General features: G+C 44.4%; 1 protein-coding gene across 2 annotated transcripts in view; it reads left to right on the top strand.

Annotated features, from left to right (window-relative positions):
- Positions 1 to 2363: 2363 nt before the first annotated feature.
- The window catches only part of slc8a4b (solute carrier family 8 member 4b), a 52254-nt gene continuing 35534 nt past the window's right edge, over positions 2364 to 19083 (top strand). For both annotated transcript variants that reach the window (XM_027000578.2, XM_027000577.2), the window contains exon 1: positions 2364 to 2975. The gene's annotated coding sequence lies outside the window, so the exon portion shown is untranslated. The remainder of the gene's footprint in view (positions 2976 to 19083) is intronic.

Raw genomic sequence — 19083 nt, 5'->3', positions numbered from 1 at the left:
CTTGAGTCTTTACTCTCCTCATTCCTCAGGATGACTTTTAATGTGCTAATAGTGTTTTCTAGCCTCACACACGTCCCGTGTGTGATGGAGCGTATGTAGGAACAACCAACCCAGCAGAGATGAACGGGAGAGACAAGTGCCTTGTTGACTCGTAGTCTTTTCCCCATTAGGGATACAGTTTATATTTAATGGAAGCTTTAGCCATCCGGTAGGAACAGAAGTTATGCTGCAAGGCAGGGAAGCATAGAGCTGGTGCACTATCTTAAGACATTACACTGAAGCCCGAATGCAGACCTGGCACTGGAAACATATACTTGCACAGCAGTGGGCTGGTTTTTAGATGAAATAAGACTGACCTGGTGCGGATTGGAAGTAAGTAGAGGAGGGAAAAACTCAGAAGGTTTACAGGATTGTTGACCCACGTATCTGCAGATGTGGTGTGGACAGTAATGTAATACAATGTAACGTGTACTGTGTTTAGGTGTTGAAGCATTATGGCATAAACGCAGATGACATTAATACATTGTATTTATATAGCACTTTTCAAGGACACAAAGGTACTATAGACAGTACAGAAGAAAAAAAACATTGATAGACATATAAAACAACGTATATAGTATGCAGAACATTTACAAGTAGCACTTACACGGGCAACAGCTAATGAAAGACGAGTTTAGGTTTGATAAATATAATAGGCATGCGGGAAAAAAAAACCGATTATTTTTTTTGGATTAGCTTTGAATAGAGAGAGAGCTGCAGACTGTTGAGCCAGCGGGAGATGAGAGACATAGAGCCGACACCTCATGGTATATTGAGCTTCCGTTATGCTCCCGACACTTTCACTTCCCCCCGCCCATCAGCCTTGCCAGACACGCCCTCTCATCGCGTGCACAGCACCCGTGGGACATTACCCGCACGCTTCCTAAGCGCAGCTCACAATCACTCCTGTGCAAGGTCGCTTGTGTCCCCAAGCCTTGTCATATTTGACCTTGCTGTTTTGTTTTTCTTTTGCCTTGTTGTGCCTGTTTGTCCTTGGTTTTTATTATGGGACTGTTTTTGTTCTGTTTTGATTTTTGACATTTGCTTTTTTTTTTTTTTTCGCCTGCCCTTGTTGCTCCGGTTTGACCCTGTTGGGCTAATGGACCATTCTCTCGTCTGTTGTCTTTTTTGGATGTGTTTTTACTTGTCTGCCTGAAATGTTACACTACCAGGAAAAATATTTTGTGTATAGTTGTATTAAACATCTAAATCACCCGAGATGCAAAATAAAATTCATTTTGTGTGTGTGTGTGTTTTGGAAAGGGTGTCTATGTGACAGTAAGAGTAATACAAAGTCCATTGATCTTAGGCAACTCCGCAGTGTCCAAAGGTGTCTCAGGCGGCCTTCGTTACTGTGACTTTAATGGCGTTGGCTAAGCCATTGATCCCAATGACTGGGGTCACACTTCACAATTAACCAGCCTCTTCTTCATTGCTCTTGCGTTGAGGGGATCTTTACTTCTGTTTTTGGAATCTTCAGTACTAAATGTTGTCGAAATGAACGCGTGTGTGTGTGTGTGCGCGCGCGCCCTCGCTCGCTCGCAAAGTATTACAATGCATTACAGATGTTACACTGTTAATGTTTTATGCTCATCTATCAGTAAGAAAGCAAAAATGATCTGAACAACGCGGTGTGAGCGGACAGTAAATTTTCCCCATGATAGACACAGTTATAGTATAACAATGCACAGTACATGTTGATAAATGGCGTATTGTTCTCTTGCATCGACCCGCGTTTGCCGCCACCAGTCAAAGCAGACGGGTTAGTTGACGCCGCATGTCAGCGTGTTGCCCGTGCGGGATGTGCGACAGCACAGCGGGTAGGCTGACCACAAGGCAAACTAGGTGGTAAGCAGCTCGTATCTCGGCGTGTCGGGGAAAAAAAGTCCAACTACTACAATCCAAGAAGTTGCCGTTGGTCGCCTTGCTCCTTTCTCTCGGAATACACCTCCATCCACCCCACCCTCAGCACCAGGCAAACTACATCCACCCCATCCTCCGCGCCGAGCACACTAGATCCACCCCACCCTCAGCGCCGGGCAAACTACATCCACCCCACCCTCAGCGCCGGGCAAACTACATCCACCCCATCCTCCGTGCCGAGCACACTAGATCCACCCCACCCTCAGCGCCGGGCAAACTACATCCACCCCACCCTCAGCGCCGGGCAAACTACATCCACCCCATCCTCCGCGCCGAGCACACTAGATCCACCCCACCCTCAGCGCCGGGCAAACTACATCCACCCCACCCTCAGCGCCGGGCAAACTACATCCACCCCACCCTCCGCGCCGAACACACTACAGGGCAAACTACGTCCACCCCACCCTCAGCGCCGGGCAAACTACATCCACCCCACCCTCCGCGGCGGGCAAACTCGCTCACACAGCGACTTAACAGCTGCGCTCCTCTCACAGCGTCCGTAGTGGCAGCGTCGCCTTATTTTTTTTACGCGTTAAACAATAAGCTACTTGTACAACTTGTATCTTAATAAACTGGCGTTAACAGAAGTATCATCGTTTTAGGGGATTATTATCGAAGGACCAAAGCATACACGGTTTGGTTCGGAACAGTTTACGAGGGGAAACTGGCTTCACCGCCACAGCTGAACGACATGGAGCTCAACGTTATCCAGTTTGAAAGCAGACTGTGAATTATATCGCAGCCACCCGGGTGTTATCGATCCTGCAGAGGAGGCTGTCGTTTGCACCTGCTCGAATTCGAGTCAGGATTCGTGAAGAGACGGGGAAAGAGGGGGCATTCCCTAGGAACGGACCAGTTCAGGACATCTAGAGTCCTCGTTGCTGATAAATGACATTTCAGTAGGTATCATAACATTCACTATTAGAGCTTGCGAAGAAGACCACAGAGAAGTGAAATACCCACCGACCCACCGTCTCAGAGAAGACCCTTCAGTTCTTGACCCGCTTTACCCGGTAGGTCAACTGAACCAACTACATGTAGCATCTGAAGATTAGACTGTGGTAATTTAGTCACAGATAGACTAACGGGTCGTGACCGATGGAGTAGTCAGGGTGAATCACCGTGAAGCCCTAAGTGGACAAGAGGAAAGGGTTATTGTTTGAAATACTTTAGGGTCATATATCCTATATGACTAACAAAGTATGTAAGACCAAATTTGTTGATATGATCATCAGAAAGATACGGATGATCTGATTTAATTCATTAGACATTCCTTTTGCGATGTCCACAAGGCTCCATGTGAAGACCGGGACTGGCTCCTAAAGCCCAGACACGCTGCTTCACTCAGTAGACCTACTCTCCAACCTGGCTGAAGTTACATTAGCCTATCGAATACCGCTACACGGTTTGGGAAGATAATCGCTTCCGTTCTTTCGGCGTTATTAAGGCAACTAAAAAAATGTATTTGTGTGTACGCGTGTGTGTGTTGCAGTGTGTGATAAGAGAAAAGCAACATACTTCCTCTTTGGTTTTTCCGACCTTACTGACACGGTTTTTGAACCGCGAACCCCCTGGCGCAAATCTAGTAGTGGAAAAAGCTCAGCTATGTGCGCCTAGCAGCGTCCCGCTTTCAGCTAGCAACCGCAGACTGACCGACATACAGGCTGCGCCATTGCGACCACCTGTTTACAACGAACCGGTACCCCAATAGCGCACATGTTTTCTGTCCTGTGATTTTATACTACATACTACATACAGTGAATACTACATACAGTGCAGCCCGTAAGTAATTCTATACTGACAGTTTTTATTGTTCTCGCTCTATAATACAGAATACTAGATTAGAAACAATAACTATCACTGATGCTAAAAAGTGCAGAATGAGAACTTTAATGACAGGGTATTTACTTTTGTATTGGGTGAAGAATAAACACAGCCTCTTTTTATGTATAGTCCCATTTCAGGGGACTGTAAGTAACTGCTCATTTGCTCCTTGGCCAAATATGTTACTGTATCCTGAGAGCGATAGGAAATCGTATAGAAAAACAGAGCTCAGGATCTAAAACAGGAGAAAAACTAGATTATTCTTGCTGGCCCAGCTAGTCAGCCAGTCACAAGCCCAGTGCCCACATGGTTCACATACTGAAGATAAGACAGTAGAGCAAAAATCCCCTAAAACGAACAGGAGCTGAAGTGTCCTGGCAGACCATCACCAGGGAAGGTACCCCACAGCTTAGATTTCACACAGCTATCAACTGCAATAGATCTGCAACCAACAACTAACACACTTTTAGCATTTATTATGTTAAACTGTCCAATTACCTCCGTATAGAATGGGACTGTATGCGAAAGGGCTGTGATTGCTGTACTTCTCCACTGGTACAGATGTAAATGAACCCAAAGATGTATAGATGTAGATGTATCCATGAGTTAAAGCTGACATTTTAACTTCTTTATCATTATTTCCCATGTACTGGAGTACAGAACTAACCCAGTAAAAACTGTCCATTGTCCATTTAATTAAGTACTGTAGCATATACATTACAACTTCCAGAAGGCCTTATTCTTTTTACATGATTTGAACTGTGCCTTGTCATGCATGAAATTAATTTGGGATTTTGAGGTTTATAGAGATAGGTAGTAATAATGCTTGAAAACCCAGCAGATTAGCACCAGAAAATAAGTGTTTAGGGTTTATGTTGTAATATGTTTATGTTGTAATATGTGAAATTGGTGTCAGGCACAGGAATGTTGGTGTGTACATGTGTGTGTGTGTGTTGGTGCGTTTGTGTTGGTGTGTGTGTGTGGTGTGTGGCATGTGTGTTTGTGTGTTGGTGCATGTGTGTTGGTGTGTGTGTGGTGTGTGTGTGTTGGTGCATGTGTGTTGGTGGGTGTGTGGTACATGTGTGGTGGTGATGCATGTGTGGTGCATGTGTGGTGGTGGTGTGTGTGTGGTGGTGATGTGTGGTGGTGTTTGTGGGGTGTGTGTGGTGGTATGTGTGTTTGTGGGGTGTGTGTGGTGGTGGTGTGTGTGTGGTGGTGGTGTGTGTGTGGGGGGGTGTGTGTGTGTGTGTTTATGTGTTGGTGCGTGTGTGGTGGTGTGGGGTGTGTATGTGGTGGTTTGTCGGTGTGTGAGGTGTGTATGTGGTGGTTTGTGTTTGGTGGTATGTGTGTGTGTGGGGTGTGTGTTTGTGTGTGTGTTGGTGGTGGTGGTGTGTGTGTGTGTGTCTGTGTGGCTTGTGCGTGTGGTTTGTGTTTGTGTGTGTTGGTGGTGGGTGTGGTGGTGGTGTGTGTGTGTGTGTGGGGCGTGTGTGTGTGGTGGTGGTGCGTGTGTGTGTGTGTGGTGATATGTGTGTGTGGGGTGTGTGTGTGTGTGTTTATGTGTTGGTGCGTGTGTAGTGGTGTGTGTGGGGTGTGTATATGTTGGTGTGGTGGTATGTGTGTGTGTGGGGTGTGTGTGTGTGTTTATGTGTTGGTGTGTGTGTGGGGTGTGTGTGTATGTGTTGGTGTGGTGGTATGTGTGTGTCTGTGCATGTGTTTATATGTTGATGCATGTGTGGTGGTGTGTGTGTGTAGGGTGTGTGTTTGGTGGTATGTGTGTGTGTGGTGTGTGTGTGGTGGTATGTGTGTGTGGTGGTGTTGTGTGTGTGGGGTTAGCCAGCCATTAGCAGGCCTAATGGGTCAAGAAGATCCACTGCTAATGACTGGATTGTAGGAGGAGCAGTGAAAGCACAGGCATTGGGGAGGAGGACATATTTCTCATTCTGTCTCAAACTCTGTTTTCCTCTGTTGTTCTCTCTCTGTTGCTCTCTGTCCCTCACTCACTCCGTTGTTCTCTCTCTCTCTGTCCCTCACTCACTCCGTTGTTCTCTCTTTCTCTGTCCCTCACTCACTCCGTTGTTCTCTCTCTCTCTGTCCCTCACTCACTCTGTTGTTCTCTCTCTCTCTGTTGCTGTATCTCACTCTGTTGTTCTCTCTCTCTGTTGGTTTTTGTCTCTTGCTCTATCTGTTCCCTCTCTGTATCTCTCTCTTTCTCCTCTTTATGTATCTCTCTCTCTTTCTCCTCTCTCGGTATCTCTCTCTCTTTTCCTCCTCTCTGTATCTCTCTCTCTTCCTCCTCTCTCTGTATCTCTCTCTCTTTTCCTCCTCTCTCTGTAGCTCTCTCTTTTCCTCCTCTCTGTATCTCTCTCTCTTTCTCCTCTCTCTGTATCTCTCTTTTTTCCTCCTCTCTCTGTATCTCTCTCTTCCTCCTCTCTCTGTATCTCTCGCTCCCTCTTTTCCTCCTCTCTCTGTATCTCTCTCTCCCTCTTTTCCTCCTTTCTCTGTATCTCTCTCTCTTCCTCCTCTCTCTGTATCTCTCTCTCTTCCTCCTCTCTCTGTATCTCTCTCTCTTCCTCCTCTCTGTATCTCTCTCCCTCTTTTTCTCTCTCTCCCTCTCTCCCTCCTCTCTCTGTATCTCTCTCTCTCTCTCCCTCCTCTCTCTGTATCTCTCTCTCTTCCTCCTCTTTCTGTATCTCTCTCTTTTCCTCCTCTCTCTGTATCTCTCTCTCTCCCTCCTCTCTCTGTATCTCTCTCTCTTCCTCCTCTTTCTGTATCTCTCTCTTTTCCTCCTCTCTCTGTATCTCTCTCTCTCCCTCCTCTCTCTGTATCTCTCTCTCTCCCTCCTCTCTCTGTATCTCTCTCTCTTCCTCCTCTCTCTGTATCTCTCTCTCTTTTCCTCCTCTCTCTGTATCTCTCTCTCTCCCTCCTCTCTCTGTATCTCTCTCTCTCTTTTCCTCCTCTCTCTGCTGACTCCACTCCTCTTATCCTCTATTTCCTGATTATTATTTTACATTTTTGTTCTACTGTTTTATGTTGTGGAGAGCACATTTTTCTTCATCAGACTGTATTTTTTATTCAGACATTCCATTAAAAGTGTAACTGTCCCGGACATGCTCTTTATTAGATGTATAAGACAAGGAAGAAACACACACACACACACACACACACACACACACACACACACACACACACACACACACACACACACACACACACACACACACACACAAATAAAACGCATTCTTATGCTATGAATGTTTGTGTTATAATGCAAACAAGTGTGTTGTCTCTGATTAGCTTGGCTTCAGGGAGATGCTTAGACTTGTTTAGACTTTTTAAAGATTAGTCTGTATAGAAAGATGTCAGAGAAGTGTCTTTCTCTCTGTCTCTGTGTGTGTGTGTGTGTGTGTGTGCATATGTGTGTGTCACAGAACAGGTCAGATGCTTGTGGCAAAAAGTAATGTAAGTTTTAACAAGGAGATGGCAATCCATAATTGTCATAAAGGGACAGGAGAGGGTAAAAAAAAAACTAGATATCAAAGCCAAAAGGACAGAGAACAAACTAGAGAGAAGGGGCAGACCAGGTCAAAGCCAGAGAATACAAAACATCAGGCAGACAAATCCAAATATAAAGGCAAAAGACAAAATATGAAGGGAAAAACAGAGGGTTGGGCAACTTAATACAGATACAGCAAAAATCTCTCTGTATGCACTCAGAAACAGAAACGTACTTCACAATGAGTGAGTCCAACATACAGGTGTAAACAGGCAGGTCTAATATGGAACAGCTGTGATCAATAGTTTGGCATTGCAGAGCATATGAATGGTCGGTGACTGGATGTGAGATCTTCTGTGTGGAGCGTAGGATTCTGGGAATTGGTGCGGACTGGGACTAAAGGTAGCGAGACACCCACAGTCATGTGGGTGCAGCAATAACTTTAAAGCCAATCAGTGCTGAGCAATGTGCAAGCAATGTCTTGATTAGTGATAGAGCGTCGGTGCATGATAAAAATAAACCTAAAATATTTTTTTTACATGAATATAACTTTTCCACTGCTTTTTCGGCCACCTGGCGCCAGGTACCACCCAGCTGCAGTAAGGCCCAGTGGTTTAGGTGCCACCTGTGCCAGACTCAACAGCCCACGTGGAGCCTCTTCTGCCCATGTGCCTCAGACACAACTGGGACTACTGTGTATGAGCAAATATAATCCCCCTGGAGCTGTTGGGAAGAGCACTACGGGGTGTATTCAGCGTGGGTGTGGGTGTGTGTGCGCGTGCACATGTCTGCATGTGTTTGCTTGCTGGCATAGTTTAGGATATTCTCCATCCCCAGCAAACAAAATCTGAATTGAAAAAAACTAAAAAGGAAAAACAAACCTTTCCATTTGATGAGTCTCTCATGGCAACTTCCAAACCAGAGCCCAGGAACAGGAAGTGGCCCCGCTCGCTCCTCTTCAGATGTTTAACTGAAAAGTGCCAAGGTTTCTTTTTTTAATTATTATTTAGATTTACCCAGAATTGTTTGCCTGTTTTTTATTTGGCCTGCCAGAATAAAATGAAGCAATCAAATAGATAGGGCAAGGAAACCAAGGTAGGCAAGGGGAGGATAGCATTACAGATGGACATGACAAGCCTGCTTCTGTCAAACTTCACTCGAGTAGGAGGTCACAGGGGTTGGCACTGGCAGCTTTTCACCACACACTACAATTTCATGTTGACAGTCGTGCCAAGACGGTTTGCATTTACGTCCTTGGGTAAATGTTGTATTTATGTCCTGTGGAAAGGTATAATCTATGTAAATATATGATGAATTGACTTTTCTTGTAGCCAGACTAGTGAAAGGTCTTCATGGCAGGGTCCCTTCCTGTCTCGTGATTTTCTCAGTCTAAAATAGGCCCTGAGGTAGAAGCAATACTTCTCCATCTTTATGTAGCTGTGCTGGCTCACTTTGAACTGCTACGTGTGCGTTCTTATGTGATGTTTCCATTGGAAGTTTTAAATTAATTTGCTTTCTGTTTCAGCTTCAGTTATAGTTTCAGTTTGAAACTCATTTGTTTACTGTTAATAAATGGTACTTTCCTGTGTGATCTGACACATTTTCATATAGCGCTCACCGCTTTCTCTAGAACGCCACTAAAACATCCATAAAGTCCACAAGGGGAAGTTTAGAAGTGTTGAAATGTTGCAAAAAGAGAAGAGGAAAGAAAAATAAGCAAAAAGCATAGATGTATGTGGAACTGGGAAAATTTATAATCAGTATTCTTCAAAAATGGAATCCCCCATAAGGCGCCCAACTACAGAAGACAGGGCCCACATTTCCCTGTAGGACATATATGCGTAGACGCACCTGTAGCATGTAGCCTAGGGAGAAGTGTAGTCATCAAAGCATTGGCTCAGCTATAAAAGTTAAAAGGCTCATGGTGATTAAAGGGAAGTGGTGACAGCTGTCAGCGATGACCACCGGGGCTGTCGGGTGTACAGGGGAAATGGCACAGGGTGGAAAAAAAGATCAGGTAGAAGACAGAATGAGGGAGGATGATGGAGGAGTCCAGGCAGGCAGTGCTCCAGAGGAAAGGACGAGAAGGAACCAGTGAAAAGAGGTTTGTACAGGGGCAGCGGAGATAAGGGCCTGGAGGACAGGCTGGATGGAGAAGCAGCGCAGGATGTGAGACGAAGAGCAGGGAAGAAGATGAATGGAGGTTTCTGCAGGCTGTGCCTTGTCCAGGTCAGAGTCGCCACCTGGTCCTTTAGTTCATTCTACTTTTGTCCAGCACTGCAGAACTGCTGAGTTTTTCCTCCTCCTATCTCACACCTTCTGACAGCTCTGCAGATGAGGCGAGATCAAAGAGATGGTCAGGGGATACTCCCCCCCCCCCCACACACACACACACGCACGCACGCGCGCGCACACACAAACACACCCTGCAGAACTAGTGTCACAGTAGTTGATGGTTTACTTTTAGGTCCTGAAAGTGTAGTCTGAGAGCCAAGGGGTTGTCAGAGAGAGAGAGACAGAGAGAGCGAGAGATGATGTTAACAGACCCAAACCCTCTGCCTCCCCAAAGTGTATGTTTGATTTGACAGTTATAGACCGTGGCACTAAAACTCCATCTCGGCTGTCTGAGGGTTGAAGACCCCACGGGATGCCACTTTGCAGCTCTCTGTGAGTTTGTGCGTGCGCACACGCGTGTGTGTGCACAAGACACAAGCTGACCAGCTCTCTTGCTGCTTGCTAATGCTACACTGGGTGTGTGAAGCTGGCACGTGTAAGGCCGACTCCACCCCACTGTGATAGCACACGTGGACACGTTACTGCCGAGCTGCGGGATCATTTGCACCATCGACTGTGTGTGATGACGGTCCTGGCAGGCCCCTCCCCCTTACACCCCTCCCCATAGCCCCTCCCCATAGCCCCTCCCCATAGCCCCTCCCCACAGCCCTGCCCAGACCCTAACTCCCCTTTTTCTCCCTCATGTGCATGTAAACTCGTCTTTTAAAAAAATTCTTCTATGAATCTGAAAAGGGCCAAGAGTTAAGCGGCTCCCTGCAAACTTATAATAAATCCAACAGTCGCTTAAGGATGGTGGGTGCCACTGTGCGCTTGTTGCCATGCCACAGTGCTCTAACGCAACGTGCCCCCTGAAAGGCGCAATCCATGCCAGCTGCAGACGGCTGTGTTTTAGTCTGCGTTAGTCTGTTTGTCAGGAACGGTCACGTCTAGGCGCACCGATGCTGGTGTGTGCGAGTGATTGTCAGATGGGAGATTCTCTGCCTCAAACACAAGGGTTAGTGCGATCAAAGGGTGCATTTAGCGCTGTGTGTTGCTGTCACATCAGCGGCAGCTTCGCAAGCAGCAGCTCCAGTTATAGCTTTCAAAGAGGAAGTTGCTTTCTGTGTTTCTTCCCCCCACTTTCTCACCCTTTTTATATCTCTCTCTCCCTAGTTTAGCCCAGACTCTCAACACATGGAGAAGTCAGAGCACCTTCTGTTAGTTTGGGTTTGTCACAGGAAGAACATCAGACCTGCCTCTCCATCTTTGCTTGATCAAGCCTTTCTTGCTTGCTTTTTTCCTTCTTTCCTGGTTTTCCTGGTTTTCTGCAGTCTTCCTTTGTCCAGACTTAAAAGGTACGGGTTGCCTTGAAAATGCAGTTTGTGGAAGGCTGGAAAGCGGGTAAAAACCTAATCTACATGACAGTCCTTCTTTAGGGATACTTGTTGTATTTGTGCTCAGCATTCAGCCAATTCGGTTTGTAGTCACCAAGACTACAGTTCTTGTTCATCATTTCCATGGTCACTTTCTCACAAAAGAACACAGGCATGGTGCACACAACAAAGCACATATTTTGTTTGGGTCTCTTCGAAAAAGATGGTTGTGCAGTTGTGTTTTATTCACACATGTTCTTGTCTGTTTGGGAGCATGCAGTTTAAAGACCTCTGACTGCCTTTATTTCTGCTCTGTTCTGCTTCTTGTATGTTGTGCTGGTACAGCAGCAAATCACTTAAATAATTTAGGGTGTTATTGGTTTTTATGGAGAAATGAGTCATTTCCTTTTAGATTACAGCCAGCATAGTTGTCTTACATTTTGTGTGTTTGTGTGTGTGTGTGTGTGTGTGTGTGTGTGTGTGTGTGTGTGTGTGTGTGTGCATGTATGTATGTGTGTAAGGCTGTATGTTTAAGTACATGTCGGTGTATTCTTTATCTTTGGTTGTTCTGGTTTGTGTGTCCCCAGGCATGGATAGTGTATGTGTGTGTGTGTGTGTGTGTGTGTGTGTGTGTGTGTGTGTGTGTGTGTGTGTGTGTGTGCATGAGTCTATAGCATAGGTCACAGTGCATTTATGTTGAGGAGCAGGTTTGGACTTGAGGTCCGTCTGAGCAGGACATACTGCTGGGTGCAGGGGTCGAGAAAGCCCAGTCCATCTGAGCACCAGCAGGTTACAACAGTAATAAAAGAGCTCTCAAACACTGACTGTGCCTCAGTGCCATAGAAAATGTGGTTTATTACCGTGTGTGTATCTGTATATCTCTCTGAGGAAAGTGTGTATCCCTGAATTCATGGAGGTATGCCTGAAGGTGTTTATCATTATAGCTTTAAATATAATTGGAAATGGACAGCACAGTGCCATATTGTATTTAATGGAAATATCCAGAAACCTGCCTGTGCATTCGTTTCAAAAACATAACAGTCTACTGGACCTGTAGGACATGCTCTTAGCTTGGACTAGCAGCAGGCCTACTAACAGGAACTGGACTTGCACCTCTACTGATTCAACATTATCATGTTTCAATGTGGAATCAATGTACAAGTGTTGATGTTTGATCAGTATATGATCTCTGATGAAATGTAGTTGAATTTGCAGAATATTAACAAAGGTCATTTTAAACTCACTTTATAATTGTGATCTGCTTGATATGCGTTTGAAAAGCCAATTTCAATTTTAATGAACCAAACTTAAAGTTGATGACAATGAAATAGAGCCATGTGTATGTAGGGTTACAAATCGTCTGTGCTTTCATTTAAAACAAAACGTTCTGAGATAAGCTGTAACACTTGGAATTCTTTTGACTGGTTCACACTGTTTTATAACTTTATGATTGGGAAGAGCACAGTACAATAATTTGGTGTCAAGCTGTTATGATTACTAACTGAATAATTTGGTGTTAAGCTGTTTTAATATGATTACTGAGTAAATAATTTGGTGATAAGATATTCTGATATGATTATTGAGTGAATGACTTTCATGTGAAATCCACTCATATGTGATTGTTGGGTTAATGATTCAGTGTTAAGCTATTCTGTTGTTAATACTGAGTGAATGATTCGGTGTTAAGATATTCTTCTGTTAATACTGAGTGAATGATTTGGTGTTAAGCTATTCTGCTGTTAATACTGAGTGAATGATTCGGTGTTAAGCTATTCTGCTGTTAATACTGAGTGAATGATTCGGTGTTAAGCCATTCTGCTGTTAATACTGAGTGAATGATTCGGTGTTAAGCCATTCTGCTGTTAATACTGAGTGAATGATTCGGTGTTAAGCCATTCTGCTGTTAATACTGAGTGAATGCTTCGGTGTTAAGCTATTCTGCTGTTAATACTGAGTGAATGATTCGGTGTTAAGCCATTCTGCTGTTAATACTGAGTGAATGATTCGGTGTTAAGCCATTCTGCTGTGAATACTGAGTGAATGCTTCGGTGTTAAGCCATTCTGCTGTTAATACTGAGTGAATGAATCGGTGTTAAGCCATTCTGCTGTTAATACTGAGTGAATGCTTCGGTGTTAAGCCATTCTGCTGTTAATACTGAGTGAATGATTCGGTGTTAAGCCCTGTCCTGTAGCAGCAGACTGGTGAGCCTACGGTAACAGTGAGTCATTACATTTTATATCATATCCAATACTCTGCCCTTTCCCTTCAGAGAAAAACACGAGCAGGTCGCTTGAGGGCCACAAGACAGACATCATCTTTACTTCTCCACTCGCAAATAAATCAGGGAAAAGAGGAAACTGTAAAACTATTGGTCACTTCTCTGAGACTCTGTCAGGTGCCAGTGGTGAAGCCCATGGTTAGAGTTATGACTGCTGCCACTGTGCATTGGCCAGAGGCCTCAGTTAGTTTGAAGGTTTAATAACAGACACGGGCATGAGACACATAACAGGTTTGATGAATGGATATGAGATGAGGAGATGCAAGTCTATGGCAATCTGTGCTGATCTGTGTGCAGTTTCTAGATTCAACAGAAACTGAGGTAGTTCCATGGGAGCCACGCTCAGCTCTGGCTGGTCACTACCGATGATGATGTCACAACACACAAAGAGCCATGCGCAATATCAAACGTCAATGGCCAAGTAGATTATCTGAATAACCATACAAGAATGTAATAGAACCATTATGTACATTCTGAAATATAAATCTCAATAAAAAAAATAATTAAATGCACCATCCAAGGACCTTTTTACACCATTCACCTAGTTTTCCCACATGATCTCATTTCTGTCCCATAAACACTGTTTTTTAAACCTCTGTTTTGGGGTTGTAGGCCCAGCCCTGAGTCAGCAACCCTGCTGCCTATGATTCAAACCAGGATTAATCACACTTTGGAAACCTAATCCATAATTCCTAATTCTACTTGTTTCTTATGGGTAAAGTAATTCAAAATATATTATATATAGTATATACAATGTAATATACCCTCCAGTCCAAAATTCTGAGTATGAAATTGAAATATATCTTAATCCTGTTTATGTTGCTTAAAAATGTTAAGACTGCATTTATTTCTTTTATTGGGTAAGACATGTATACTCTTTAGAAACAGAGTTTACTGTCTTTGCAGGTAAGGCCTAACATACTCTGATTTACGGCTCTCTGTGCATTATCAGTGCTACTAGTAGTGTGTTAACATTGAAGTAGGGGTTCAGTTTAAAAAACATGTCAGAGGAGTCCAGTGAATTGTTCTCACATTTGCTATCAAATTTATCCTAAATGTTTTATTTTTGTTGGTGACCCCTGCTGTATATGTTATTGGACTCACTGCTCAAGTACTACTACTCCTGTGAGGTCCTGTTGGAGTGCCCAGTGTCTCCAGAGTCCTGAACAAGGAGGATATGTTCATGCGCTAGCTTTATTCAGAGTCCTTCATAGTCCAATTTACGATCAGCGGAAATTGTTACAAAACCCGTGAAGAGACTATTTCCTGTTAAGATCAGAAGGGACACTTTAGTGGCGCTTTATCCAGCCCACGCTTGGCCGCTCGTCCTCAAGATTGTTTTCTTTCTCATTGTTGGAAAATGACGAGGCCTATGGCTGTCTGATCATCACTGATTCTCTCTTTCTGTCTTTATCTCTCACCCTTTCTCTCTCTCCTTCTCTCTTTCTCTGACTACTGCCTCTGTCAGTTCTCCTACAGCGATACAGCCGTAATCTTTATATTAGACCGTATCTGTATTAAATCTCTTTCCTTTTTTTGTCTCTTTTGCAAAGCCTCACTTGTAAAAGAGAGGGAAGATATTACTTTGAAAAATGAAGGAAATTATGACTTTGTAAAAGAGAGAGAGGCACTTTGAGGTCCTGTTGGGGCATTTGTAATCAATAGCTAACACTGCTTTAGGGTCTGGCCTGGCTGTCTGGCTCCAGCTAACCCCTTAATGACTGAGTGGATCACTAATCTCTTATCTGGGTCCAGAGCCTCAGTGTAGCAGCTGGATAATGAGCTAACTATGTTAATGGGTAAACCACTTTCAAGCCACTTTATCTAGTTAACATTCGAATGTAGCCTGTGAATTCAAATAAACATTTTTGGCAAGAATGCTTTACCAGCTTATCATGTGGTTGAACAGATTTATAATTACTGCCAAGTAGATATTTGACCCAAATATAGTTGGCCAACATATTTTGGCAACATTGTAGAGTATCCAAGTTATGTAAGAACTACACGCACATGGCTTTGCTGTGGTGACTATGATGACAGTTCCTTAGTTCTGCCCTTTGGGTGATTATGTGCATTACTTTGTTTCTGTGGCAGTTTAAAAGACTACAGCAGCAGTTAGTTGCTTCTTTCTACACAAGAGGCCTGAATGTGCTGTTATGTTCCTGAATGTGCTGTTATGTTCCTGAATGCACTGTTATGTTCCTGAATGTGCTGTTATGTTCCTGAATGTGCAGTTATGTTCCTGAATGTGCTGTTATGTTCCTGAATGCGCTGTTATGTTCCTGAATGCGCTGTTATGTTCCTGAATGCGCTGTTATGTTCCTGAATGTGCTGTTATGTTCCTGAATGTGCTGTTATGTTCCTGAATGTGCTGTTATGTTCCTGAATGCACTGTTATGTTCCTGAATGTGCTGTTATGTTCCTGAATATGCAGTTATGTTCCTGAATGCGCTGTTATGTTCCTGAATGCGCTGTTATGTTCCTGAATGTGCTGTTATGTTCCTGAATGCGCTGTTATGTTCCTGAATGCGCTGTTATGTTCCTGAATGCGCTGTTATGTTCCTGAATGTGCTGTTATGTTCCTGAGAATTTGCAATAAGGAAAAGCAAATCACAGTTTACCTGTAGTTTCTAATGATAGCTCACAGTTAATGCCTGAATTACATTGTGAAAAAGGCCGAACACACACACACACACAAACACACACACACACACAAAACCCCACACTCAAACAAACACACACACACACACACACACACACACACACACACACACACACACACTCTCCTGCTGGGCTGCCACCTGCTTGTTTGTTAATGCAGGGTCATTTGGGCAGCCGCTCTCATTTCCTGTCCAAACCCACTCAGGATCAGCCTCTGCTGAAGGTCACTCAGGCTGAGTTCACTTTGGCCACTGTTCTCTGAGCAGCAGGCACCTGGTCCTATAAGGCTGAGTCAGTGCTGCTGAGCCCCAGTCACTGACCCCGAGCCTGTTCCCCAATCCACAGGAGCTCAGAAGCACCCACCGGTTACATGTGGGTCAGCTTAATGCTGATCAAAGGAAGGAGTTCTTGTGGGTTTTTTTGTGTTTTTTCCACCTATCTCTGTGTTGTGTCTTAGTTCTCATTATCTCAGTTTTTCACTTTTGTACTGTCAAGGTTTCGTTTTCCTTTGAGTTTCCTCAAAAGCCCTTTTGATCCTCATCGAGTCCGTGTGGGTAAAATGTGTTTAAAAGGTGCTTTAAAGCCCCTTGCCTCTGTTCCTCTCACTGGTCTTTAACATCAATATTCCACCATTTTCTCATCGTTTGCCTATTTCTCTTTCTTTTCTCTCCTCTGTCGCTCCCACGCTCGTATGCTGGTTGTGGAGACGGTTGACATGTACCGGCGCTGAACTAAGAACACCACTAAACATGTCATTTGTTAATTATGAACTGATATTCTTACCTAAATGGATCTGTCTCCTTGGTGGAGAGGATATGTGGGTTCAGAAGGTGTCATAATAAACTGTTGGCTGATGTAGGGTCTTCAGCTGTCATGCACGTTTGAGTCAAATTAAATAAAGGGCTCCGCACTGCACATTAAGGTTTTGACTGGAATGTTTTTATACCGAGAGCCCTTGAGTCATGGTTGGATTCCATCATCCGTCAGCCCCACTGATGGATGTCAGTTATCTGCATGCCCCATTGGTTTTGCCTTCAGCAGGGACAGGACCACAGCGAATAGCTCAGAATGGCTTCTTGTCCGCCAACTTCTCTGCCTTGGATGGTAAATCTTGAATGCTGGTGAATACAGGCCGGCAAATGCTGTTTTCAGTGCTGAACTGTTTTGTTATTTCATAGAGTGATGGCTTTGTTTTTGTAAATGTGTAAAAGAGTAAAAGTGTGTTTTTTTTGTTTTTTTTACTTGTAGCTGAATTGTTTGTTCCCTAGAGAGCTTCAATTCGATCGCGTCTCAAAAAGCTTAGGAAGTGCAAAAGCGACTTTCTTGCACACGGACACGATTTTAGCCCCGATTCACACCTGAAGGAGCACCGCGCAACTCAGGACCTCACAGACAGAGCAGAGCAGGTGTGAGGGAGGGGGAGAGGATCGCCCGCAGAGTAGAGAGAGCCGTATCCAAGACTTCTGTCTGGAGCCGTACCACCTGACACGTGGAAAAAAGAAGAAGGGACGAGAAGTAAGGGGAGGGAAGGGAGGATGTTGTGACCTCCCTCTCTCTCTCTTTCTCCTCTGACAATTTCTCCAAGGTCAGTCATTGATGGCGACACTTCAGTAAATCAGCCAGCCGATAAACCAAGACCACAGGCAGCAAAATCCCTCTGCCAGGTTTCCCCCGCACTGTTTCTGTTTCTGCATTTTCTCTTTTTTATGGTAATGTGCTTCCATCGATTCACATTAATGGATTCATTAAAATGAAACTACCCAATCAGTACAGTCTTGATTAAAATGTTGTTTGCGAGGGAGGAGTTGCCTCATTACTGATGAGTAAATGACGTGGACTAAAAGGCTTGTGGAATCCCTTTTAAATGCTCTTACAGATAGTAGATTTCTAATAAAGTACAGCTGTCTTTAGATGATTCAAATGAACTATTTTTGTTGAATCAAATTTTGTTAAAGTGTGCGTTCTAAGTGAGAGGACTAATGATCCTTTAATTAATCTGCACTGTGTTGCAGGTGTTATATATTGGCACTCATATCAAATTACACGACTTTTTCCAGGTTCTTTGAGATAACGTAGTTCAGGCAAAGTACACTACCGAAAACGTATCTTCAGTAATACATGATTTAAAACTGAGACAGATTATGAGAACTCTGTTAAGACCCTTAAAACAACGACATCAAATGGAAGCAAATATATACTTACTAACACTTGTTGGTGAATCCATTATTCAAGGTTCTTCAAATAAAATAATGTTCTACTTGGCCAACCTTGATTTAATACGGTCCTCTGTGTGTTGTTGTCACTACTTCTAGTGCTTTAACTTTGCAACAAAGTCAGAGGGGCATAATGATGCCGTTTGGAGCCATGGCCAAGCGCAGCAGCGCTGAGCAGCTATGGCAGGGCCAAGTCTCAGTGCTCGCTAATGGTCTCACACTATCGGCCCTACGACATATACTGCTCGTTGCACTCTTAACACCAGCATATTAGAAGAAATCTACAAACCACCCTTCAGCTAGAGGAAATGATGTTCTATTTAAATAATTCTTCCAAGGAATTTTCTAAGTCTCATCAGCCTATTTCTCCTTGTCCAAGGCTGCGTGAATAAGTCTGGCACTACAGGTTTCTCTTTACGTTTGAAATCCTTGCCGATTCTTCCCCCCACGTCTTCCTCTCTTGCAGGAGAATCTCATTAGGCTCCCATCCCTGCGGGGCCCATCCTATCAACAGAAGGACTCTCCTCACTGCCAGTTTTCTCTGCAGTTATTCCATTAAGGTCTTTACAGCGACGAGGCCCAGCTCCGTGCCCCAACCTTCTCATGAAGCCTGAGTGCTGCTCTCTAGGCATACCTGGCTTCGCTTGCGATGGCTGCAGGCTGCAGAGGGAGGACCCCGTGATTTTGTGGCTGTTTTGTCTGGCAGATTAGCCGTGGACGACTTCTCCGACCATGCAAAGCACAGAAATACGACATGAATCTCAGGCCTAGGCTGAGGTCATTGAGGCAGCGGTTGCACATGCTCTCAATCAATAGTCTGTCTTCTAGCGTACAAATCGCACTTTCAGGGAGCAGAGACCTTCCCCCTTCTGGTCCAACTCTTGGCAGGGTGCGCATCCCCAGGCTAGGAAAGGAGCACTGGCCCCATTACCATGCTCACAATCAGGTCACGCTCAACACAGACCCTGGGGCCCAACACGTGCACCTGCAGGGAGCCTTGGGGC

This window comes from Electrophorus electricus, chromosome 19, assembly GCF_013358815.1.
Source record: "Electrophorus electricus isolate fEleEle1 chromosome 19, fEleEle1.pri, whole genome shotgun sequence".
In the NCBI taxonomy this organism is placed as follows: Eukaryota; Metazoa; Chordata; class Actinopteri; order Gymnotiformes; family Gymnotidae; genus Electrophorus; species Electrophorus electricus.
The sequence above is the reverse complement of the archived record's forward strand: the minus strand, read 5'-3'. Positions and strand labels throughout refer to the sequence as shown.